This window comes from Phalacrocorax aristotelis, chromosome 4, assembly GCF_949628215.1.
Source record: "Phalacrocorax aristotelis chromosome 4, bGulAri2.1, whole genome shotgun sequence".
Taxonomy (NCBI): Eukaryota; Metazoa; Chordata; class Aves; order Suliformes; family Phalacrocoracidae; genus Phalacrocorax; species Phalacrocorax aristotelis.
Genome location: NC_134279.1, coordinates 9,377,097 through 9,403,080, shown reverse-complemented (window position 1 = coordinate 9,403,080; position 25,984 = coordinate 9,377,097).

Below are 25,984 nucleotides of genomic sequence, written 5' to 3'. Positions count from 1 at the left end.
TTAGTGACTTCAAAACGTTAGAGAATGTCTATCCTTAGAAGAATTATTTGCTTATTTGAGCTGGTGTATCAGATGATGCATTTGTTATATTTTCAAAGCTGGTGTAGGTGGAACTGATAAAAAGGACACCTGTTATTAAAACTGCATTGTGATATGTTAGTATATACTGTCTAGGGGACTAACTTACCTTTGCACATATTTCTCATGAATGAGAGTTTTTGTGTGCTTATATCATATGGTAAGAGAGTCTTTTCCGATTTTATTGTAGGAAAGCAGCTCAAGCGTTGTTTATGTGTGCCCAGACCAGCAACCGTATGTGTAAAGAACAATAACCATTGTACCTGATTCTGCTCAGATATTCATTATGATTTTCTTAATGATTAGTTACAAATGTTTGTTTCTTTAATTAAATTTTTGTTGAGGATTTTACAGCACAGGGCTAAGCCTTGTGAAATCCTGGGGCAAAATGGCACAAATCTGGAAAAGCAGTTGTTCTATAAAAAACTACTAGGTTTGGCAGAAGAGGAAATGCTTGGATTGTAAAAGGTCATGTTCCTTAACTCCTGTGATTCCTTAGATTCATCAGGAGTATTTTCTGATTGACAGCATAAACTGTTACAGGAAAGTCTATGGGCTAGATACAGATCACCCTACTGATACAAAACTGTCAGTGAGAGCCATTGCAGTACTGTGCCAACCCAGGATACTGGAAACAGGAAGAGATTAACGCTGTTTTTTCCTAGCATCTTGTTTAGTCTGCTTCAAAACTGGCAATCAGACATTGCATGATAGTTTTATGAAGTCTTTTGTGTTGCTTGGTGACTGAAATACAGATTGGACTTTTTAGGATGGATGGCAGATTCCTGAAGAATGAATAGGTCACCCATATGTATGAACAGAGGTTGGAGTCAGAGGAAGTAACGTAATTCTTTGCACTCATGCTTTGCGTTTGTTGTCACTCTCTGCCCATACTCATTCTTTGCCTAAAACTATCTTGGCTACAAGATGAACTGTACTTTAAATCCCATTTTGGTGTACTCCTTCAATAACAGGGCTTGTCACTTCCACACCTCCTTGTGTCAAACCAGGTGGTCCTACGCTGGATATTTGGGTGACAGCATCCTGCTTCCCAGCTGTGATAATAAATAAGGGGCATAAGATCTGGCACTTGTAAACTCTTTTATTTTAGAAGCTTCTGACCAACATCTGGATACAGTTATTCAAAAGTATAATCCTCCAAATGAAATATTTTTATCTAAACAATGGTATGTGCCATGAATGCAGATAAACTAATATTAGTCAGATACACTGATTAACGGCAACAACACGGAAATGAAACCACCTCCCTCCATCAGTTTGTTTGTTTGGTATGTGTGCATGGGCTAAAATCATAAAAAGTCACTAAATTATGCCTATAATTTGTACCTCATTCTCGTGCAGATACTCTAATCAGATTGAGATTCAGTTTTTGGTACTTTAATAAAACAGAGAATAATAAAGCAGTGAGTATGAGTCCAATACCTCAGGTGTAGGTATCTAGTGTTATTTCAGGTGCTTTGAGGTATCCTATCTGGTTTCCAGCTGCTGCTATAGAAGGGCAGCTCTTCCAGCTCTTCCATTTGTCATACATCAGACCTAGCCAGGCAAAAGTCCTGGATGCCCCAGGGTATCCAAAATGCCACTGATGGCCACTGTTCAGGCGCATGGATCGCTCCAGTATCTCTTGCTGGCAGTGCTGGTTAGCGAGTAGGAGTCTGCAGGAAAGGATTGTAAGTGAAGATTTTTTTGTTAGCTGAGCTTCCTACTGTGATTGGAAAGTTTAATCCCAAATACAGTATGCGTGGCTTTGGCAGCATGTCTGGCCAATAACATAAAGCAGTTCTACATATTTTCATACAGGCTATAAAGCTGACTTGGCCCAACTGAAATAAACTGAAAAATTTCTAACTATCAAATCTGAAAAACACTTTAAATTAAAGTTCCATTTATAAATAGTCTTTTAATATCTGTTACATGGTTGCCAGATGGACTCCTGTTCTTTTATAACTTAGGACATAACATGTTGTACTTTTGCACTTTCTAACTATGTTGAATTCTCAGCAAGTGATTCTGTTGCAAGAACTATAAAGAGCATGTAATCCAAGGAAATAGTCTTCAAACATACCTGTTTTATGCCTTTTTTAGATTATTCAAAGTCTGAATTATTTCTTTAACATCGATGTTTTGTTTGGGTGTTAAAGGTCTCCACCTTTATGTCTTAAAATAGAAAGACAGGCCTAGTTCCCATACACTGTTTCTTCCAAGGAGTTCTACAAAAAGGTCGTTTTGATAATATTGACTGACCATTTTTTAACATGTCCTGAATATTTGTATTTTCTTTATTGATAAGTTTACAGATAAGGTGCATATGTCTGTACCTCTGGTTGATTTCCAACTTTCAGATCCATCTGGTATGATGGAAATATGAGACACAGGATCACAGATTGGTCTCTAAGTTAGAGGTTTTTAGTGATCAAATCTTGCTTCTGTTGGTAAATGCACCTGCCACCTTGCCCATTTATTAATGTTTTCCTTCTGAAAATCCTGTAGATTTTGTCATTACTCCCAGTGTATGGAAATTGACTGACTTCCTGTCATATTTTGACTTTCTAATGAAGTGATTGAGTTGCAGTTTACTGTGGTTTTCATTAGATTTTGTTTTTTCTCATAACAGAAAATCTTTTTGGGGGGTAATATTAGACTGCTTTTGTCTTTGCCTTTTTATTGAGCTAGCACTTAAAGCTATGTCAGCAAAGTGTAGATCTTAAAAATCTGTTGTTGCTCTGGAATGGAGTGCTTATATCATATGTCTATATTTGCTAATATTGAAGTTAATGGCAATACCAAGCATGATAGCTTGGAGAATACATAATTATTTAATATGAGTCTATATGATTAAACATTCTTTCAAGCCTATGTCTAACTATGCAAGCTCCATTGTAATGATGGCAATTATTTTTGTTAGAATATAATGACAATTCAAGATGTTGTACAGTGGTTTATGATAGGAGCTCTCCATGTGCTGGGGAAATCAATGGAGTTTGTGTTGAGTGGTATGTGGTATTTGATCCTCTCTTTGATGATTATACTTAGGGTAAAAATCTGGCCAACACATGAAATGCAGCTTGTTCTTGCTTTACATCAGCTTAAAAAAAAAAAGGAAAAAAAGTGCTTGAAATTACTTTACTTATGGCCCTAGTCTTGTTCACCTCAGTCACTGCTACACTAAGTCACACTCATGTAAGACACGTTTTTGGTATCTCAGTTTCAACTGTTGTTATACTAAAGGTTTTCTCGGTCCGTATCATTCCCCCACTTCCTTCACTTTCGCAAATTTTAACTGTTTGTAGGTCTTCCAATCCTTACTTTGTGATGTGACATGTTTAATGTTGAGTTCTGGGAATCTAATTTCTTTGTTGAAGTGTCCTGTGATGCTAGCCGAGTTAGTCCTTGGAAAGTGTCACTTTTTGGTTTTTCTCTGTTTTAAGGTTTTTTCTGTCTATCCTTGACAACCTTTCCAGATAGTGTAAACCAGCTTGCTGGGCCCTTGTTGAGCTGATAAAGTAATTTACTGTTACTTCTTTCAGCAACCACTTCAACTTCTTCGGCAATATTATTCATATACTTCCTCTTGCCTTTCTACCTCAATTTTTTACTGCCCTGTCCTTGCTTTTATACAGACTTTTTCTCCGCTTTTTATCCAGGAAAAAGCCATCTCCAAAAGTGTTTTTGAAGTGCTGATGCTTGCTTCAGCATGTTTCCTTTCTTTAACATAGTTCCATACAGCGCCTCTTAGCAGGTCTGTAGGTTTATTTGTCTGGGAGCCAGCTGCAATTACATCATGCCTATGATATTGCCATGCAAAAAAAGACTATGACATATCCATGATGCCTTCTTGTGATGGGCTCCGGTCATATAATATCTGAAATCTGCTCTTCAGTTTAATTCGAAATTGCTGCTCTAATGCTTTGATTTCAACTTTTGACAGTGCTTTTTGGTTATGAAACCTAAAAGCAAGTACAGTTTTGCCAGGCTTTCCACACTCTGGTTTTGAGACTGGCTAAGTCTGTCTTTAGCGCTCATCTTCATTGTCCACGTCCCCACCCTTTATTCAAAAAAGTTTATAAAATGCACAGAATTTTGCAATTAAAAAATAATTTATTAAATTTCTTGATCAAAGTCATCACACTGAGAGAATAGCCACACCGTTTTGTTGTGTTACCACAAAAGGCTGTTGCAGATAATCTGTTATAGAATACTGGCAGTACTTATGTGGTCATGGTTGTTGCTATTGTTTGTTTAATTGAAATTCAGCTGACTGCAGTGTGAGAGTTTAATCTACAAGCCAAGGGACAAAGCAGCCATTTTATTACATTTTAGACAAATTGTTTGTCTAGTACAAAATACAAAAAGGCACAGAGAAAGAGGAGGCAACCTGGCACTTGCCCTTGCTGTAGCAAATATTCAGTGGGGTAAGGATGCCTGGGGCTTGCAGGGAAAAGACCTAGGATTCTCTTCTGCATCGAAACCTGGCAAGAGGCTATAGCCCACCAGTCTGAGTTATTGTGTTTTCATTTGGCGTTCGTTTTAGAAATAGAGTGAGACTTCATGGATGTGGAGAGACTTTCACCTGGAACATTGTTTTTCCATGTTTTCTTAAAAGGCTGTGTTACTTGGCTAATAGCTACACTCTGGTTTGCAAAGAAGATTAAAGAACACTTTTCTACTGAGTTGTATAGATTCTGCTTGTCAGTCATTCTATAATATATGCTCTAAGTAAAACATTACTAGACAGACTCATTATATGTATGACATTTTCTGTGTACAATAATAAATATTATAAATGAACAACATATATATCCTCATCATAAAAATAAGTATACTACCCTGACAGATCTTCTGAAATATAAAAGTGAACATTCTAAATGGGTTCATTAAGTTGTAATATGTGCTGTCAGATATGTTTTTATGCTAAGAAATGACAGCTCATTTCTTTCATTATTCATATAGCTGTATCTTAGCTCTTCCTAATTTCTTTCTGAATATGAAATTGTTTTAGAAATATGATATCAATGGAAAATTAAAGTTTTGGCAGCTGTCTTTGAGGACTCATAAAGAAGAGATGAGGTTCATAGAAGGTAAAAGCACCTGTCTTCACAATGGAATTATTAAAAGAAAATTATATGTGAGTCATCCCAAGTTAAAACTCTCAGAAAAATAAAAGAAAAATTATCAACTAATCTATTTGCAGCTACCTAACAGCTGATTAGGTAACTAGAAGGAACACACATGGAATTTTCAAGATAAATCATATTAAAGCAACCTAATTTTTATCACTGGCAGATTCTTTGTGTAGATTAGAAGCAGCATGTCTCACATGCAACTTAATACAACTTTTGACACTGTCTCAGATGACATTCTGCTAAGCAAATGAGTACAGGCTGATGTGGATTAAATTACTACCATGTGAATGCAGAATTTGCTGGGAAGTCATACTCCATGGAAGTATCAAAGGTTCCCAGTGAAATGATAAAATATGCCAAGCGGTGTTCTTCAGGGGTTTCTCCTGTGTTTGTTATTGTTCATAGTTTCATTAATAACTTGAATGGTGGAATAGAATATTTCATTCAAGTTCCTGTGGAGGAAGTAATCTTAGATATAATGATTTCATATTAGAATTAGCTGATAATATAATTTTAAAGTATCTTGACCAATTGCTGCAAAATTTTGCAGTATTTGAAAATACAATTCACTCACCATGTGTAAAAACCACTGCATTAGGTAGGAGTAACCAGAGGCCTTATTTTTATGAGATGAAATATTTAGTGGCAGTCTCTACCTAAGATAGATAAACACGGAGTAGGTCTCAGGAAGAGCCTGTCTGAAGTTTTTAAGAACAAGCTAGAAAAGCATGTTTATGCATATCTGATCCTGCCTACTGGCAATGGGGTGGATCAAATAGTTTCCCAAGTTCCCAACCTGCTATGGATTCCATTATCAAATGAACCTGGTATGCTTGGCAGGAGTCAAAGCCGTAAGGGTCTGAATCTGATCTAATGTCATTTAGATGCCTTGAGTGGATGTCTGGTTTGCGTGAGTATAACTGAGCTACAAGTTAAGCCCTTTAGAGAATATCAGCATCCATGTAATTTGCTCTGAACACGAGTAGTAAAATGGACACTGGAGTTATTGTGTCTTGTGATAAATGCTTTTGAAAACCTTACTCTGTATTTATTAGATTAATTTCAATTTCATTTATGGATCCATGTCACTGAATGTACCAGTTCCACCACGGTTTCCACATCCATGGCTGGATATTGGCACCAGCAGGGAAGAGCTGCATTATTCTTCAGGATGCTGATTGCTACTCTTTTTGTTCTGATGGGTGTTGACAGATGAATTAATTTCCATCTGTCTTTTCTTTATTTAATGGCACATCCAGCTATTTCTCTTTTGCCTGCTACTTTCTTTTTCTATCCTTTGCTTTTCATCAATGTTCCCATTCCTTTTTTACTTTCTTGTGTCATTTTTCTTCCTTTAACTGAGCTGCTTCCACTTCCCTCTCACTTCAAAGCTGCACGGTTCCTGAAAGAGCTGCTGATGGCAATACTCTTGAAAACCTGCTGGACTTGGTGTGAACAGAAAATATACAGTTTAGTTTCTCAGGTTGTGTTAGAGCTAGCACTCTTGTACAATTGCTTTCTTTCTGTATTAGCAACTCAGCAAACACAACAACCAGAGGAAGAAAGGTTGGGACAGGGCTCAAGCGCATCCAGAATTTAAAGGTGGCTCTACCTAGCTTCTACCAAGTAGGAAAAAAACCCTATCTGCTGAGAAAGACAGGAAAAAAGTGTTTATATGCAAGTTGTCTTCTCTACATGTTGTACCCTTGCCTGAAGTGTCTTCAGGTTTGCTGTTATTTCTGGTAGAGTGCCATGGCCAGTATGGCAGAGATCCCTGCGGAGTATCCTGCATGTCCTTGGAAAAAGTGTGTGGGAGGATTTTGTCACCTCTGAGGCTTGTAAGCAAAGTCACTGTTTGTTCTTGCAGCAGGTTTCTCGCTTATTGTGTGTGTCTGTGTTTCTTCCTTGCTCTGACTGCCCCAGACTGCACTCCAGGTTCTGCACTCCAGAACCTTTTCTGTGCCGAGCAAGTTCATCTGCTCTGCGGGGGAAAAATCCTGTCTCTCCTTGACCCAGAGGGCAGCAGCCATTACAACAGGAACAAGGAGTTTTTCTCCCTGTTGCTCAGACTCGGCCTTTCAAAGTAACAGAGCATACCCTAACTGTGAACAAAACAGATCCATCCACTCCAGTAATTTTCAAGGATCTATGTACCTATTTATAATTCCTACTGAACATTTGCTTTGAGGATTTAAGGGGACCTGGAAAATCACGTCCACTGTTCATCTGTCCCAGATTCCTCTGAACCTGTCATAGCTCTAAAGTCACACAGCCAACAGATTGGGAACACTGTCATAGGAATTATTTTCTCAACTTGTGAATTAAAATTTATGTGAATCTCTGGCATCTTTCCTAAATCACTTGACTTTGCATGAACCTGACTTCCATGACATATGTAAAGGCACTTCAGAAAAATTGCTGGACTTTGTTCTTTAAGTGGGGAAGTGTCTTTCTATATTACCAAAAACATTTCAGTCTTGCAGACCACTCCTGAAGTTGGACATGTGATTCACGTTGCCATGCGTCTTGAAATAGCCATAATGGAGGTATATGCATTCAAGTGAAGAACTGCATAGTTTTGACTGCAGCCTTTCTTGTTAATAATTTATAAGACAAATGCCTTCTATATTTGGAATCTAACCTCCCTTTTTTCCTCCTTGAAGAGGTCAGACTTTAGAACATGTGTGCAGTGAAATTTCTAATATTTACAGGAGTACTTACAGATGTTTGCATTAAAATATAAGCCATAATAATTCAGTTCATACTAACAGCTAGATTATGTCAAAAGTCATATCCTGTGATAGGGAAGGGGGAGAATTGCACAGAACTGCTTACGAATCCTCTATTCCCTCCCCCTCACTAGACAAGTAGTAACTTGATTGGCAGCAGCTGCAGATTAATACCACCTTTTCACAGGTTCCTTAGCACTCAGGACCATATTAAGCAGTACACAAAGCCTTCTGACACTCCCTTTCTGCTGTGTCCCACTTGCTTCAGTGGAGAATATGTGGATGTGTGCTGATATTTTTGTGTACTGACGGCCTATGAAAGTTCTTACTGACTTATGCCTTGCTGAAACATTCAGTTCAATGGGACTTCAGTTCTGTCAGTTCAAAAATAGAAGAGGAAGTTTGATAGGAAGCAGAAAAATTGGAAGCAAAAATAAATCAGGAATATTTTAAATATCAAGAGTCCAACTGAATTATTTGCAGTAGCTGAAACAATTTTTGGAAATTTTGTTATTTTTAAACTGAAATAGGCTAGAGAGTGTCATTTGAAAAAGTGAGAAAATTTTAAAATGAAAGCTCTGTTGAACTGTTGTGAGACTTAGAAATTGTGCTAATGTGTGGCATGTGAAGTACTTTCTATTAAAACATTATGAGATCTATTCCCTTTACACACGAGTCATCCTATTTGAAGGGTATGGGAAAATTTAGGAGTAAGACCAGCAAATTCTAGTCCACAGTGGGAGGAGCAGTCATAATATCTGAGTGCAAAAGCACAACCTGTTCTGATGTTTCTTTTACAATTTAAATGGAAATGAACACAGGCAAGTACACATACACCAGGACCCATTGCCCCTGTGTCTGAGGAAGACATGGGGCTGTGTCAGTACCACGTGATGTGCAATTGCAGGCTACACCAATTAGCACTAACAGGAGGCTAAAGCTCCCATTGCCCTCTTCCTATGAACTGGTGTTCAAATAAACCTCAGGACTGCGTGTTATGTCCTCCTCTGAGAAAGCACTACATTATTTTTTCTTGCAGTAATATTTTTATCCTTTTCTGTGAGAAATCTGAAAATAAAAAAAAAGATTCTGCCTCAAGCTTCAGAGGAACTTGAAAGTAAATGTGAATTTATGTCCCATGATACTTTTAAAGCAAAAGTTCTGCTTTCCATTTTAAGATAGTTGATTGCTAGTTATGTTGTAGACTCTAGCTGTGAACTTTGGCTTTGCCTTGGCCTAGAGTCATGGCATCTAACTTGTTTCAGCACAGAATATGTAAAGCATTCAACTATATAAATCTCTAATCTCCAAGGAACCATCTTTCCATATCTGATATTAATGAGGTACACCTGCACAGTGTTTGACTATTACACAGATCTCTGTATCATTACATTTATCAGAGCTATCTGAATCTAGCAATACACCATAACTGAGACAATAAAAAAGGAACAGTTTGCTCATTAGGAATGCGAAAGTTTCAGTGTTTTGGCTTTCATTCTTCATAACATCTGTTGTACAGCACTAGGTTTGATCAATGTCTAAATATCTACATACACATTTATGAAAACAATAATGCAAATTAAGTTTCCTCTCCAGTATTTTCACTGGGGAGAGGGGAAGGCACATTATTTCACATGTAGTCTGGAAGCTGGTAAAGAGAGATGCAGTGTCAACTTTCTGCATTTTGTTTAAATTAAAAGCAGTTTATTATCTTTGTTTATTTAGCCAAGTAAAACACTGAGCTGTTTGGCTGAACATGTGTCCATCTGAGAAAGAAAATCAGAAGGGTCAAATCTAAATTTTAAAAACACAGAATGAAGAAAGGAATGCAGGACTTCTAGAGCCAGCTGGTGTTTATAACTCCACCTGCTTTCAGTTAGGGTGAATCTCTATCCTAATGCCTGGGTTCAGACTTCTATTTGGGCAGAAATACTTTTGTAAGGAGCAGAGTTATTCTGGTCTAGACCTTGCAGAACTGAAGACCAACTAAACATTTCCAAATCTGGAAGACTGAAAACTAGATCAAAGATCCTCACTAGTGAAGGCAAAACTGGGTTAGGGGTCCTCAGTAGCACAGGCAAAACTGGGTTAGGGTTCCTCCATAGTGCAAAGTTCAGTTTTGTGGAGATGTGGTTCTGGCAGGAGTGGTGAAAAGCTGTGGGATGAAAAGCTGTTAGATGGGATTGATGGAAGACAGAACAGATAAGGAGGGTGCAGATGAGAAGACTGCCGAGGAGAACAGGGAAGTTGAGAAGGAGAGACAGAACTGGTAAAGGATTTGAATGGGCTAAGAAATCAGGGGTGTTTTAAGGGGTTGTGAAAGGCTGTGTAATTGGGTTTTTTTCCATCCTGCCTCCCTGAAAGTATGCAGCTTTCCCTGCCCCTTGCATCCATGCTCCTTTTTGGGGGGGTTCCACAATCTCTTCCCAAAATGCAGATTTCTCTTTTCTACGCTATACTTCATTCACCAGAGAGTCACAGTTGCTTCTGCTGCCCCTAGGATTGGGGAAGTGGGGCAGAAAGGGAGATCAGCTGCTGCTACTACTAGGAGAGGCAGCCCCCCACTGTAGTGATTGTTGTCCCATAGGAAAGAACTCCCTCCTGTAATGGTATCAACAGCATTAAGTCTGGCTTTCTAAGGCTCCAGTGCATGTAAAGTGAGGGACAGGGCTACAGACTTTACCTTCTTCAGCCATGTTACCCAAGATAATGGCCTATTTTGCCTATGAGTAATACTGGATTGCAGAAACAGAATCAGGGGATAGAAGGGAGCAGTGTTTGATCCAAGCCACTGTTCTGGATAATATTATTTGTAAGGGTTCTGGAGCACTGCTTATCAGTTGAAATTCTGGAGATGGATACGTGTACTAGGGACTTTAGGCCCTGTTGCACTATTTAATTCTGATAAAAAGAAGTTAGAATCACAGATGGACTCTGTCAGTATAATAAAGTCGATATAAATCACCTTCCAGATTTCATTCCATTTTGGTGACTCCAGCAAAAATACTGCCACAACAGACTCTTTGGACCATTTTTGGGAAGAAAAAAAAAAAAATCTTTGTAATTGGTTTTGATCCAGTCAGAAGAAGGAAAAGCTTTAAAGTGTAGGGGACCACAGAATAGTGAATCACAAGTGCCTGTTTGCTTCAAAAGATTGTTATTGTGTTGAATGTATTTCTTACAAGAATGACTCCATCAAGGAGTTCATGAAATCAATTGATTTACTGAAGTGCATTGATGAACTAGAGACTGTGTTGTTTTGTATCAATGATGTCTGAATTCAGTGTAGTAACATCCCATACACTTCCAGATTGTTGAAAGATGAGATCACAAATTAGAAACCCATTTGTCCTTAAATACCGACCAACATAAATGGAGGGTAGCCTGGCTTCTTTGGAATTACTATAAAATTTACCTAGGTAGGAAGAATTTAGCTATTAGAGGTGAATGCTGATAACTTTTGGGTTCCTTTCACTACTTACTCTCTTACTCGTAAATTATATAATTATTTTTTTTTTTTCAAACTTCACTGCTGCAGTGAATCGTAAAGCATTTTTATCCTGCTTTTAATCTTCAGTTCCGTTAATTATTAAAACTCCAAACATACGTTATTATCTGACAGCTCCATTCCCCTTGTTTCCTTCCCCAAACTAATGATGTCACACTCAATACTTACTCATGTACAAGTAACGACTTATTCTTCACTGATATCACTGGGACAGATTTTGCACAAAAATTTGGTGCTTCACTGGAATTAACCAAACAGGTGCATGACTGGTGTGTTAGATTAGAGGTGTTTATAGAGTGGTCTGCTTGACTGTACACTGAAGAGAGACCATATTTTCCTGTTTTATTTCTACAGCTTCATCTTAACAAAATGACCCTGTCTGCTTATATATTCATTTACTGAAATTAGTAGGCTTGAAAGGCGCTAATTTCTGTTACATATTCAGCTTCAGATGTTTATGTTTGAACAGTTTGCATGTATTTTGAAGAATTAGGATATGAAAAATATTGAGAATTCTGTGGCCTATACTCAGAATCCTTCAAGATAAACCTCTGCGTGTGGGTGCAGTGCATATCCTAAATAGAATACTGGGAAGGTTTAAAACATTTTTAGTTTTATTGTTGCTGAAACAAATATTAATAAATTTGTCCTAATTTTGCATATAACAGTTTAAAGTATCTGCTGACTCTATGCTGTGGTTTTTTGGTTGTTTTTCATTAATGTATCTATTTATTTAAAAAAAGAAACACAGCAGAAAGCCTAAAACTGATATTGCTTGAGAGGCAAGGATGACTGTTTATTTTGCATAATAGTCCTTTAAGTATTTCTACAGGGAATTACTAAATAAGTTACATTTCTGTAGAAAAATATATAACATGTTCAAATGCAAATGTAAATGCCAATGTACACTGCTGCTTTTTGCTTATCAAAGTGTTCTACTTAGAGGAAGAAGTAAAGAAATGCCAGGCTGTGTGAACCATCAGGGAACTGCTGTAGTGCTGGATTGCCTTTGAAGAATAATTTAGGCTGGCACTGGAAAGCAACATAGTCTGCTTCTATGTCTGTATATTTAACCTTGCCTTCTCACTTTTTTTCAACATGATTTAAATGGTTGTTGTCACTTGCAACAATTTCTTTTCTGTGCCTTTTCTTGTGCTCCAGTCTTATTTTTTCCAAGCATAAACAGTCTCCATTCCCCTTTTGATATGTGCTTGAACTGGTGTGAAATTAGGGGTAGGAACTGCATCTTTGTCTCTTGAAGGTTCCCTTCTACCAGAGAAGTCTCTTCATCAATGTTTCTGACTCTTTTCTGCACTTTGGACCACTTGACTTGCACAAAATGAATAGGAAACCCAGAGAACAGGCTCAACACAGTAATGGTATCCTCTTGACATTTAAAAGGTAATATTTCTGCCTCTTTAGCTAGCTATGTGGAAGACAGTCATCTTCAGGAGGTAATGAAGTAGCTGAGGGCATAAGCAAATAAGTGTAGGGAAGTGTTACCAGGGAACTTAAGTATGTTTGCACTCACTTTACACCAAGTGCTAAGTATTGGCCTACAGCCATGCGTAATGGACTGAATGTAGTTTATTTATATGTTCCTTTCTCAGACTGCCTTTAATTTTATAGTCTCATTCTTCCTTCCTTGTCTGTGTTGACAAACTGCTATGGCATCTGTGGGAGTGGACAGGAGCCCACAGAGGTACAATATATGACTCTAGGCTTGCTGCCAAGGTGGATCACAATTACAGTTATTTCCAGTTGAGGGTTCGGGTTTCCCGCCTCCACAGGTAATAACCAGAAGAATAAGCTCCCTGCCATGTGGCACATCCAAGATACACACAGACACTTGAAGTGACAGCAGAGCCAGTAATACACATTCACTCTACTCCAGAGTAATACAGTAGCTTCTGCATTTTAAGTCTCAGTCTGGAGGCTAAGTACAACTTTTTTTGATGTATCGTGTGCTTTGAAACTAAGTAGTTTTGTTTACTCCTGTAGATTTTTTACATCACGGTATGTCACATTAGGTTAAAGGAAAAATTGTGGTACTACCAAAAGGTTCATGTTCCATTTGTGTTAAACAAAATTGTTTTCCAACAGAGATGGTCACAATTTCTTTTGGTGAACTAGAAGCCAGTGGAATGTCTGCCATAAAACAAATATCCCAAAGAGCACATGAATCCAGCAATAAAACTGTTTCTAATCAGGCAGCAGAGTACGTGGCACAAGCCAAACCTCTAGTCCAGCAACTATTTGCAACCTCTGCAACATTCAGGAGACTGCTGCTGTGTTACAGCCTCTTTCCTGGTAATGTGATCCACAGAATGCAAATCAGAAAATTAAAAGTTAGACAAAATTACATTACAACACTTTTATAAAAACTCTGATTGCTTTGGTCAAGGGTCTGTAAGAGGAATTTGTCCAACGCTTGTGACCTGCCATGTCTTGATGAGGGATTATTTTCAGTAATCAATTTGAAAGGCAGAGAAAGTGGGTTTGAATATTGAAGGATGCTGATGAACGTAACTGATAAAATGAAGCTACAAACCAAGTGACAGAAGAGGTATCTACTGTATGAAATGATTAGATCTCTCTGTCAGCAAAATTCTGAGGGTTGTTCAGCATACCTAACTGCTATTTACTATTCATGGAGATTGTTTTTAATTCAGTTTGTCCCTTGGAACTAAAGGAGAGCCCCTTTAAGCTTCTTTATAGCCTGACAAGCCAGGTAGCGTCCCTCTTTACTTCAGAACAAGTTCTGATGCCATGGGTACACAGTTTTCCAAGGCCACTGTGTGAGATACAAATATCTTACAAATATTATGATTCTACAGGAAAATTCAATAGGAAACGGGTAACTGTGTGCTCAAGCATCTGCTCAGCTGTAATTTATCCAGTTCGGTCATTTTTCTTTAGGTAGCCTACTGAAAATTGGTGTAGTATTCATTGGTATAGTATTCATATTTTTATCACAGATTAACAATGTCATTAATTGAATTAATATTAATTTGTACAGCAGCTCTTTCCATCTGTTGAACTCGAGAATTAAAACATATTCCCTGGGTCAGTCAGTGTAGCACTGAAGACAGTGTCTTCAATTTCAAACATAACAACCCTGATGGGAACAGTTGGATTCCTCTTTGATTTCACCTCTCCTGTTTTAAATAGTTAATTTTCCCCAGTAGTCTATGTGCAGCATTCTCTTGGCACACTGGAAATATTAATTAAATATTTGTAGAGGATTCTGTTTAAGAATCAACAGAATATGAGCAGCATGAATTTAATCTCCTCCCAAGCTTTCTTATATCAGACCTTCACAAATTCTTTCCTCTTTTCTTCTCATATCATGAAACAGATTTTATTTTGCAGTCATTGTACTCCTGAAATTTAATAAATGTTGTATCACCAGCATTGAAATAGGGCTTATGAGCAAAAGAAAGTAATTTCAAAGATGTCTTTAAAAATTGTAAATGTTTCTCTTATGAAATACATAATGTATAATAGAAGCAGATAAAATAGCAAGTTAAATACATTAGGATAATTAACAAAGTAAAAATAAATTACATTATGTTCAGAATCGTATGTCAGTAAAAGGTTTTGCCAACTCATTTCCTCACTTTCATTTAGCTTTGTCGTCTCAGCTCATTTATTAAATTTTGTTTTTTCTGGCATCTGTTAGTTAAGAACATAGACCTCAACAATAGCAGATTCAGGAAAACCTCTTGCTCACATGCCACTGACTGCAAAAATGCTTGTGCTATATTTGGATTTTTTCAGGGTGATTTTTTTTCACTCACAAGACACTAAAAGAAATCAGTGATTAAATTTCCGGGGGGGCGGGGAAGGACTGCTAAAATATCCCTGTTCTTTAAGTCACATATAAGATCATCACAGGGTTTGACTTTTGCTTTATTACTTGGGAAGGAGATTTGGTAACATATTTCTATTGTTCAATTTGTATTTTAACTGTTCCATTCATCTGCTTTTGACACAAATTATATGATAAGTTGTATCTTGTCCCTATACTCCCTTTTACTGAGTAGTTTTTGAATTCCCAAAGTGCTTTAAAAAATAGATTATGTAAAGATGTTATCTCAGTGACCTTAATACGTAGCAAATTCTTATTTTCACTGTGATCTACCCAATACTGTCATGACTATACTGTCACATGGCTTCCCATACAGTGATACCGTGCAAAAAGATTTTTGTTTTCCATGGAGTAGATAAGTGCTCCAATTTGTATCATTAGAAATTATCGTAACAAGATACTGCACCCTCTTGCAGGAAAGGCATTGCCACTCTTTGAATCTGTTCCATTTAAAAGAGACTTTTTACTCTTTTGTTGGATGTGAAAGATGTCAAACAATACATATCTATTAAAATTTCTATGTACAAATAGAGAATATTCTTTATTTTAAGGTGCTTTGTTATCCCTCATCTAAGAGCATAAGTAACATACTTTTAAATGTAAGATACAGTTGAAACAGTCTTAAAAGACAGAGCAAATACATCTGAAAACAAAAAACATAAGAAATATAATGTGGATCTTAAATTGGCTCTCTCTTAAAAATACATTTGTATATAATGTGATTCCCCTGATTCTACCCACCAGTTTCAGTGAATCTGAAGTGACAGATAACGCAGACTCCTTAAGTGGCTACCATTACTAAGAGTAAAGTACTTACCTAATTGTACACCCTCAAATGAAACTAAAATGAAACTTGGAAAGCAAAGAGAACACTTAAAAGATTTAAAAACTTTGCGTGAATTAGAATTATTGTGTACTAGCACACGTGCTACAGGTAACATCCCATTAGACACCTGCATGCCCTCCATGGCAGTATTTTCAGGGATGACTATAATGTTATTTTCAACAGATAAGTTCCATTTGTTTTATTATCAGACATATCTATGTACTGTAATGCCTTGTAGTGCACTTTTGACAGCTATTTTGACAAAAGTGTTAGATTTCTTTTTACTCCTGTTTGGGTTGTCTGGTTGGCCCTACAGAGAGAAGCGGATGGGTGTAATGCTGCCTTCTGCTGTACCAACAGAATGGCGTGTGCCATTTCAGGTGGGAAGAATCCTTGGCCCCAACCTGCTGGCTTATTAATTTGGTAGGTATCTGGCTGTATGAACAGTTGGTTCTAAGTTGGATTGTAGTTGGTTTGTATACATAGTTTCCCAGTGAACATTTACTGATGTTGCAGAACACCCCCTGCCCTGAGAACAGTTAAAAGCAAGGTTGCCTCCATACTGTTGCAATGCTTTTCTTGATCAGCAGCCCCAAAACCTTCTTATTTCCATCTTCCTTTTTAAAGGTAGAAGCTGAATGATGAAACCAGTGTGGTAACTCAGCTAAAAGACAGACCAGTGCCAGAGGTACCATGGAAACGGAGTACTCGTGGTAGAATGGTAAGTGGTGAAACTACGAATAACACAGAACTCTCTGAAAAGAAGCTCGATGGCTCACTGGAGGGAAGGCTGCATACTCTAGTACAGACTTTTACCTAGCATGGTGACAATGCATGTTTATAGTCTCTCACTTGTATTTTCCAGTCAAAACGTATGTAGCTTTACTTTATTACTGTGGCTTTGCTACCAGTTGCAGAGGTTCTGTGATTGAAAGTTGACTACAACAGAGTCTGTCCTGTTCTTTCTCTGTGGGTGTATCACTAATTCAGTCAATTCATCTGGCTGTATTCAGAAAACAGGTGAAAAATTCTTTACAGTAGGAAAGTGCTGATGGCCAAACAGAGGGATTTATGAAGAGTTCACATAACCAGGTTTTCAGGGAGAAAAAGCAAATTTTTTTTTGTGTGGCCTGATCCTTCATTTCTCACTCATGAATATATTTGCTGTGAAGTAAATGGGGAGCATTTGTAGGAGTAAGAAATGCTTCAATGAATAAAGGTCCTGTGACTTTACTACAGAAATTATAGGAATAGGAGGTTGTAATATTGGATTAGAGATTTTATTTAGCCATCAGTGAGGCTGAAATTTACTGAAGAAGTTAAATTTGATTTATGAGTTGGGTTCCTGGAACATAGCCTATATGTGCCTTCTCTGTATATTTCTCTTCCTAAATTCTCAGTCTGTCTCCGTTGACAGAATATCAATGAGAATCTGTTGATTTACTTAAACTGAGGATATGACCCTTTTCCCCCTCTCCTTCGAGATGCTAGCTATGTTCCTATACCTGCTAAAATGCTCCTTTCTCCTTGTATGTCTTCTTTTGCTCCCTGCTCAGCAAAGTCCCATTTGCTGTGAACCAGAATGTCCACAGATCTACCAGCTGGTTTGCACCAAGGAAGAAACATCAATATTTTGCTCCTCTGGGCATTATAAATGGTGTGATAGTATTTTGACTTATGCAATACTGTAAGGAGTAATTAGTCATATTTTTCCCCCAAAATGTTGCCTAAAGGGTTGTTATTTTACTCAGTTTATAAACAGAAGTAAAGCCAAAACCTCAGCAAGTAAATGGTTTCTGCTTATTTCAGTATTCCAGTCTGAATTTGATACTTCAGCAGAGAGAAAGTTTATTATTAAGTAGACTGAAAATAATGGCATGATGAATTTGAAGTTCCTTGGGGATGTTATTTTCTGTAACTTTTGGGGAATGGTTATTTTAAGTACTTAATGGAAGTTGCACTTCTCCAGAAGTAGAATTCAGCCCTAAAATGTAATGATTTGTCCAAACTTTTGAAATTATAGTGCTGTAGTTGAGAAAAAACCAAATGCTTCTTGCAGTATGATCCCTATATCTAAACTCTGAAACATGCCTGTCTTATCTTTTCTGTAATTAAACTTTATGCTACTTTAGCCATTTCAGAAGTTGTTCTTACTGTCTACAGAAAATTTTGCACCAGAAAACCAGTTAAAAAAGAAAAGAATCTTTTTATATAGCTGAGATTAAAAATAGTCTATATTTTCAAGTAGTTATCATGATGATACTGGAACACTATATCAATATTTATCACACTCCCCTATTTAATCTAATCTTCCTGTCTCAGCATAATACTTAGTCCTTTTTACTCATGTAACTCTTCTTGCTTTCACATCAGCCAGGATGTGGAATATATTTCTTTTACTGTTTAGTAAATATTTAGGTTGTTATAGATCACAAACAGATAATGAATTCAGAATTGATGGCTCCACCTGTTGGTGAAAATATACACTTTAAAATGAACCTGGAATTTGACGTAACAGTAACTGGAGGGTGCAGAAAATAACTAACAATTTTTACTTTGGGTTGGTTTTTTTTTATTATTTTCAGATTACGAGTTCATTTAAAATTTACAAATCAGGCACGCTACAAGAAGGCCACAATGTCTTAATAAAAATTCATTCTTATGTTAGCATGATAACATGTGTTCCTGGTAATTCTCCCCTTTTTGCTGCTTATTATTATCAGCAAGTAAAAAAAATAAAGAGTAGAATAAATTCAAAATTACATTAAAATCAGTGGCTTTCATCCATCACTATCTTGAAATATTTTAAAGCTAAGTCTATAGAGACTATGCTAACAGTATCATCCAACAACCTTGTACTCACTGGGGCCATCATCCTTCCCTGGAGTTCAGTGGTAAAAGGCTCAGTCTGAGAGAGTGAACTGATGTCAACATCAGAGAAGTTTAATTTTGTCCTTCTCCAACAAGTTCCTATCTTACACGTTAGCTTTCAATGCATAAAGCACCCTCACACCTCGTATTCGAGTTCTAACTTGTATATCATTCAGACAAACTTTCTAACTCTGAGCTTGTGAGGGGGATATTAGGGACAGCAGTCTTGGGGAAGCCTGAGCTTTTCATTGTATGAAAATACTGCAGTATGACTGGTCAACTGGATGCAAAGTCTGAGAGTAATGCCTCGTTCTTACTCTATTTCACTTCAGAATTAAATGGTTCAGATTAAAGTCCATATAGCTTGACATAACCTGTTGGTCTTTGTACTGGAATGGAGCTGGGGAGAAACATTCATGCCTGCAGTCAGAAAACTTGGTGAGGTGCTATTCTGTTGATGAGAAAGTAAAGGCATTAAACTTTGCCTTATAAGAGAACTCAGACTAATTTGGACCCAACAACAGAAGGTCAGAAAACTTGTTGAGGTAAGGCCGTTGGCTCAAGTTAGATCAAAGAAGCAATACCAATATGCCTAGAAAGCTCTTGGCTGAAGTGCAGGCAGAGGGAGAGAGATGCACCTCCTCTTGGTGTGTAAACAGGTTGCTGAAGCTCTGAAATATGAGTCAATGTCTTGTAATAATCAAAACTGAACTGATACGATTTTCATTATAAAGCTGTAAGCCTGCAAAATTCTTCCCAAACTGATTGAAACTAGGACTAAAACTTAAGACTGAAAGGAAAGCCACACTTATACTTGTTCACTTTATTATTCTGGCATTTTAAAAGCAGAAGGGCATAGCAAAATATCATTGTGCAGTATCCATGATGTGAAACCACTTGAAGAATATGATTTCTATGGCTTCGATTGGTTAGTTTGACTGTAAAGTTCTTGAAAAGACAAAATCTTTCTCCTATCTCTTTGTGTGCTGGTTTTGGCTGGGATAGAGTTAATTTTCTTCATAGAAGCTAGTATGGGGCTGTGTTTTGGATTCGTGATGGAAACAGTGTTGATAACACAGGGATGTTTTAGTTCCTGCTGAGTAGGGCTTACACAGAGCCAAGGCCTTTTCTGCCCCTCACCCCACCCCACCAGTGAGGGGCTGGGGGGGCACAAGGGGTTGGGAGAGGACACAGCTGGGACAGCTGACCCCAACTGACCCAAGGGATGTCCCACACCATATGATGTCATACCCAGCATATAAAGCTGGGGGAAGAAGGAGGAAAGGGGGGCAACATTCAGAGTGATCACATCCAAGTAACTGTTATGCGTGACAGATCCCTGCTTTCCTGGAGATGGCTGAACACCTGCCTGCTGATGGGAAGGAGTGAATGCATTCCTTGTTTTGCTTTGCTTGTATGCATGGCTTTTGCTTTACTTATTAAACTGTCTTGATCTCCACCCATAAGTTTTCTCATTCTTACACTTCAGATTCTCTCCCTCTTCCCACCAGGGAGGAGTGACTGAGCGGCTGTGCAGTTCTTAGCTGCCGGCTGGGGTTAAACCATGACAGTTTATTTTAATTTCTCAGACAGCTGAGAATTCTCCTTCTGAGGCTGAATTTCTCAGAGTTGTAGGTTAAATCTGTTGTTCCTACACCACCTGGTTCTGGTCTCCTGACTCAGTACCAAAAAGTGAAAAAGTCATAAAGCTACCGCTCTCTTATGATCCTCGCCTAGCAGAATGGCTTTTGAAATTAAAGCCGACTTGAGGCTGGTTTACTTACATGGGAGGGATAATTCCCCCTCTCCCCAAAATGTGTACATCTGTGCACTTTTGTCCTCCTTCAGTGCATTCAAAAGATCTAAGATTCTCTAAAGGGCTTGCTCCATGTTTCTAGAAGTCTGGAAAAGTAATGGAGTGAATTTCCTGTGCTACACAGCCACAACAGGATGTTCAGCTCTATAAATTTAAACTGAATGTTTGTATTGCTTAGAAATGTGTCTAGTTTAAAAATTCAGTGAACCAATCAAAAATGCACGGGAAGATCCTAAAGATGAAGTAATTTTAAAGCAACTTTTGTAAATCATGGTTGACCAGAACGTTTTCCCAATCATTCAGTAATTGTGAACTTCAAATGAGAAGGAACCTTGTTATCATTGGAACGTGAAAACAAGAGTTTGTATTTTCTACCTGAGCTCTTGTCGACAGTAGGTGAAGACCGATGAAGGTGTCTTGCAAAATAACTTCAACTTCGTGATCAGCTGCAGAACTGGTGCAAGAAAATGAGCCTTTACTGCTACTGTGTTTTCTAACATTGCCATGTGCTAATGAATTTCTATCTGCCTAACACCCAAACTCGGGAGTCTGGCTGCAGTCTTCATATCTTGGGCCTCCCAGGAGTAAGCAGCATGGGGCTGCCTCCAGGCAGCAGTCAGACCTTTTAATTGCTTTTGCAATTCACTTACCCTGAGCTCAGCTCAGATACGTTACCAGGTTTATAGCACACTTTTACACATTTTTCCAGCTGGTTTTACTGAGGCATAGGTAGGTCAAATAACTTGATGCAAGGTCATATGGAAAAGTTTACTGATGATTCAAGAGGGTTTAGAAATACTGAATGTAATAAGATAGTCCATCCAATGTTTCTTCTTTTTTAGTAAATACCGATTAAAGCAAAAAGTATGGGAGTGCTGGTCTAGAATTTGTTGTCAGCAGCTTGTTTTGCTGATCCCTAACATTCACGGTGCTGAAGTGCACACTACAGATCTTGCTCTAAGGTGTTGAAGATATCTTGATAATGTTGTAAGGAAGTTTATCACAATTTGTAGTCTTCAAATGTTCTATGTAATAGAGCAGGAGAGGATGCAAAAGAGACACAGGCATGCTGTCCTTATTAGTATTCCATTGTAATGCTGAGGAAGACTTCGGTATAGTAGACAAAGAAACCTAGAAATACCCTTACAAGAGGGAACTGAGTATGTATGTTCAAGACTAGCCCACTCAGTATCTTCTTATAATCCAAGGAGATGAAAATACTTGCATAAGCTAGGATTTAACTGATGAGCTAAAAATGAATGAAAGTAATGAAGCTCTTTTAACTGATGTTGTTTGGGTTTGATTTAGATGTATGTTTTGGATTTATCAGTAGATTAAGCAGTACCTCCTGCACCAGATATGTTTCTAAACTCTTCTGTGTTCTAGAGAATACCTTACTTCATCACTTTTATGTGTTTGATCTAGCCTGAAATTTTAAGAATGCTCACCTTCGGGATCCTTTCCAGATGAGAAAAGGGACTAAGCTGCTGGACTTGAGTAAAAGACTTGGGTTTCCTGCTGCCAAAGAGAAGAAGAGTCTGGGGGAAAGTGACTGCCACTGCTGGAAGAGTCTATTCCTTTGTTTTCGCAGTAGAGACTTCTGCACACGCTTTCATCCACCCTCTGTCAGACCACCAGTGATTAAGCTGGTTTTCCAAAGCAAACAGAAGGATCAGAGCTATTTTGCTGTCCCTGTTAGTCAGCAACTCCCTATATATCTACGACTAGAATCAGACTTGGTTAACATAAAGGTATCAGTTAGGAAACATTCAGCAGAATCTGTTGTGTACTGCCTCAACGTTCCTTTCCAAAGCTTGCCTCAATGAAAGCAGGGTGCTAAACTTCTCTTTGCAGTACCATCAGAAAAGTATTTCCTTGAGACAACGTAAGTGTTATGAATATCTAATACTACGATTGACCTAACAATCCAAAACGAATAGTCAAAATTAGCAAGCACTGACATTTTGTGCCTCTGTCTGTGCCTCACCACACAGAATTTCCACATCATAGCATCTGTTCTAATAAAGGAAAAAAAAAAAAGCAGTAGAGATGTCAGTGTTGCTAGTGTGAATAGACCCAACTTCAGCAGCAGCAAGCAGTTTGTACTAAGCAAGAAATAATTCTTATTTATCTATTTTACAGAACCACTTTTCAGAGAGGAACCACACTCTTTTTTTTTTTCCATTTGGTTTAGTAATACATGTTTTTGCTTCAGCTGACACGGGCAAATGTGGCTGGGTGTATTGGTGGACTTGTGCTAAGCAATCACCATTAAGATGATGATTTTCAGCTGAGGAACAGGAAATTTTGGATAATTATGATGCTGACAACAATAACAAGAAGGAATGTAAAAATCACCACAAGGCTTTCAGGACAGAGAATGGAATTGGTGCTGCTTTGTCACATATTACACTCTCAGATATCTACTGAGCAGAGATTTGTACCTGATCCTTTTTTTCTTTCCTGAAGCTGTGTTAATTATTACAGCTGTGTTCATGCCAGACACAATCAAAGTGACCCTTTGGTGGGTGCGGCCTGACATTGTTTTCTGTGGCTTAAAACAAAGCAGTGAAAGACTTTCTCTTTTCTAGTGCATTTCTGGGAAATCAGACCGATAAGTTTGTCTCAAGAAATTGGTTTGATGTGGCTAAGACTCTTGGTTATGTGTTCTCAATTAAGGAATCCTTAATAAACTGTTCCATTTGCATGCAGATTGCCCAGAGAGGGTATTTTTACTCTCTGGGAAATTTTGGCAGTAGGTAATGTATTAAATAATTGCTTTATAGTTCAAGGGTAAAACTGTATTAGAATTGAAAGATCTGATATTCAGAAAATGTGTATGCTTAATTCCAATTCTGCGTTATTTTAAAATTAATTTTAGCCTCATTGAGAAATAAGTACTAGTGTTAATTTTGTTACTTTCAGGCACATTAGAAAAAAATTAATTGAATGTTTGTTGGAGCTCTAGTATAAAATGTTTGAGGTACCTAGAAAAAAGCCTTGAAATATTCTCAGTATTTCTACTGCATTGTTCTTGAGGCGGACATTGAATTATTCACCTTTGGTGTTGGTATTATTTGTTTATCCTTGAATTGGTGCTGCAAGTTTAGATTTCATTCTTATATCATCAGTGTGCCAGTGGTGACCTAGCAGCAGCATGTCTGCAGGTCAGCTGACTGCCTTTGTCAGAATATTTTACTATTCTGCCTGCAGTGGCATCAGTTACAAAGCAGATATTGATCCAGCCATGACTGGCAGTCATGGCATGACTGGCAACTTACTAGAGCAAGGCATTAAAATATCCATCTGCTTTTGATTGCTTGCAAGATGTTCTTCATCTGAACTGGGGAATAGTTTCTTGCTTTTAGTTTTGAGTTGTCCATTTACTGCTGTAGGGGAAGCTGCCATCCCTGAGTCAGCCCATAAGGAACAAAGAAAGAGATGAGGGATGGACAAATGGAAGGACTAAATCCTTCTCTTTTTTGCAGCACAGGGTGAAAAATCCCCTGGAAGTTAACTCAGCCCAGTCTGTGTTAGCTTCTGTGCAGAGCTGCTTTCCCATTTAGCAATGTTGCTGCAGGAGCTGTGGCGCATCTGAGATGACAGTGATATGGGCACAGAATCAGTAGCAATGACTGAAGATCTCTGCACAACACAGCCTGATATCTGGTCCCTAGCAGATAACTACATATGTTGAACTCTGGGCACAGGAGCTCCTGGAAGGAATTAGTCCCCTGTCTCGGCTACAGCAGAATTAATTTTGGAAGTCTCTCTTTGCTTTCCTTACCCACATAGTCACTTCTGTTTAACGTAGAGGGTTAATTCCCTCTCTTCCCTTCTGTGTTGTGCCAATGTGGTGTTTAGGTTATCAAACCAAGTTAGCCGCTGAGAAGTTTATCTAAGCTGTGGTTTGCATTTGAGCTTTTTGTGATGTCTGGAATTGGTGGAGATAAAGCATGGGCTTTATTTTCTGGACTTCATTTTACATGGGTGTTTTTTGGCAGTCTGGATCTACATACTTAATTGTATAGCTCTTAAAAATATCTTTGTTAAGAGAATATTTAGGAATGTTAGCTTAATAGCTATTTCTGTGTAGAATAGTCAGGAAAGAAAAAAAAAAATCCAGACTTTCTTTTTTTGTAAGAACAAGGATTTTATAAAATGAAGTAATACTGTTGATGTATGACCATTAGAGGGCACTCTGGCTCTTTCATTGCTCTTAACTTTTACTGCTAAGGACTGTAAAAAGCATAATAAAACCTTAAGAGGAAAAATACTGCTTTACTTCTTGTGTAAGAAATTACAAATAGGTATGTCTTTTCTTGATTGTCAATAGTCTTATCACCATCTTGGTACTAACTATGCACAAAGATGATATCAGTGTTTTTGGAATGCCTTTGTAAAATGTTAAAATGGGAAGAGGCACCATGCATCTTTTCTGACAGTTTTTGGAGATGTTTAGAAAGCAAAAGACTTTTCCAGTATATCTGATATTTTTCTTGACATTATAAGTCTGATAATTCTACCAAGTAAAATACACATAATTAACAGGTGGGGGGGGTGTTTGTTTATTTTCTATTTGTGGTTTTTTTTTTATTGTTTAAAGACATCTGCCAGTAAACTGTTATGTTTACTTCACTCAAAGCAGCCTATCTGAGTTCACATGGAATGGTATTTAGGATTTGCCTTCATACACAGTTGGCCATCTTACAATTTTTACAGAAGCAGTATATTAACTGAGGGATCAGAAATGAATAAATGAAATGTTCATCCTTGTGCTTTTGTTCCTGTAAGTTTCAATAGGGATGATCTTTGTCAGAGCTAGTGATGTGCTGAACACTGATCACAATTAGTTTCTTCTAAAGGAAAAGTTACTCTAATAATGAACCTTTTATAGCCTTTCTCAATTTCTCTCAGCCAAATGCTTTCACCTGTTTTTAGACCTGGTATGGACCCTTCTGAAGAGATTCTGCTAACAGTGCTTTCCTTCTGTGAGTTAAACCTTACCAGACTCCCTGATAATGAGGAAAGGCTGAGAGACTTGGGTTTTTTCAGCCTGGAGAAGAGAAGACTGAGGGGCGATTTCATAAATACCTATAAATATCTAAAGGGTGGGTGTCAGGATGACGGGACTAGGCTCT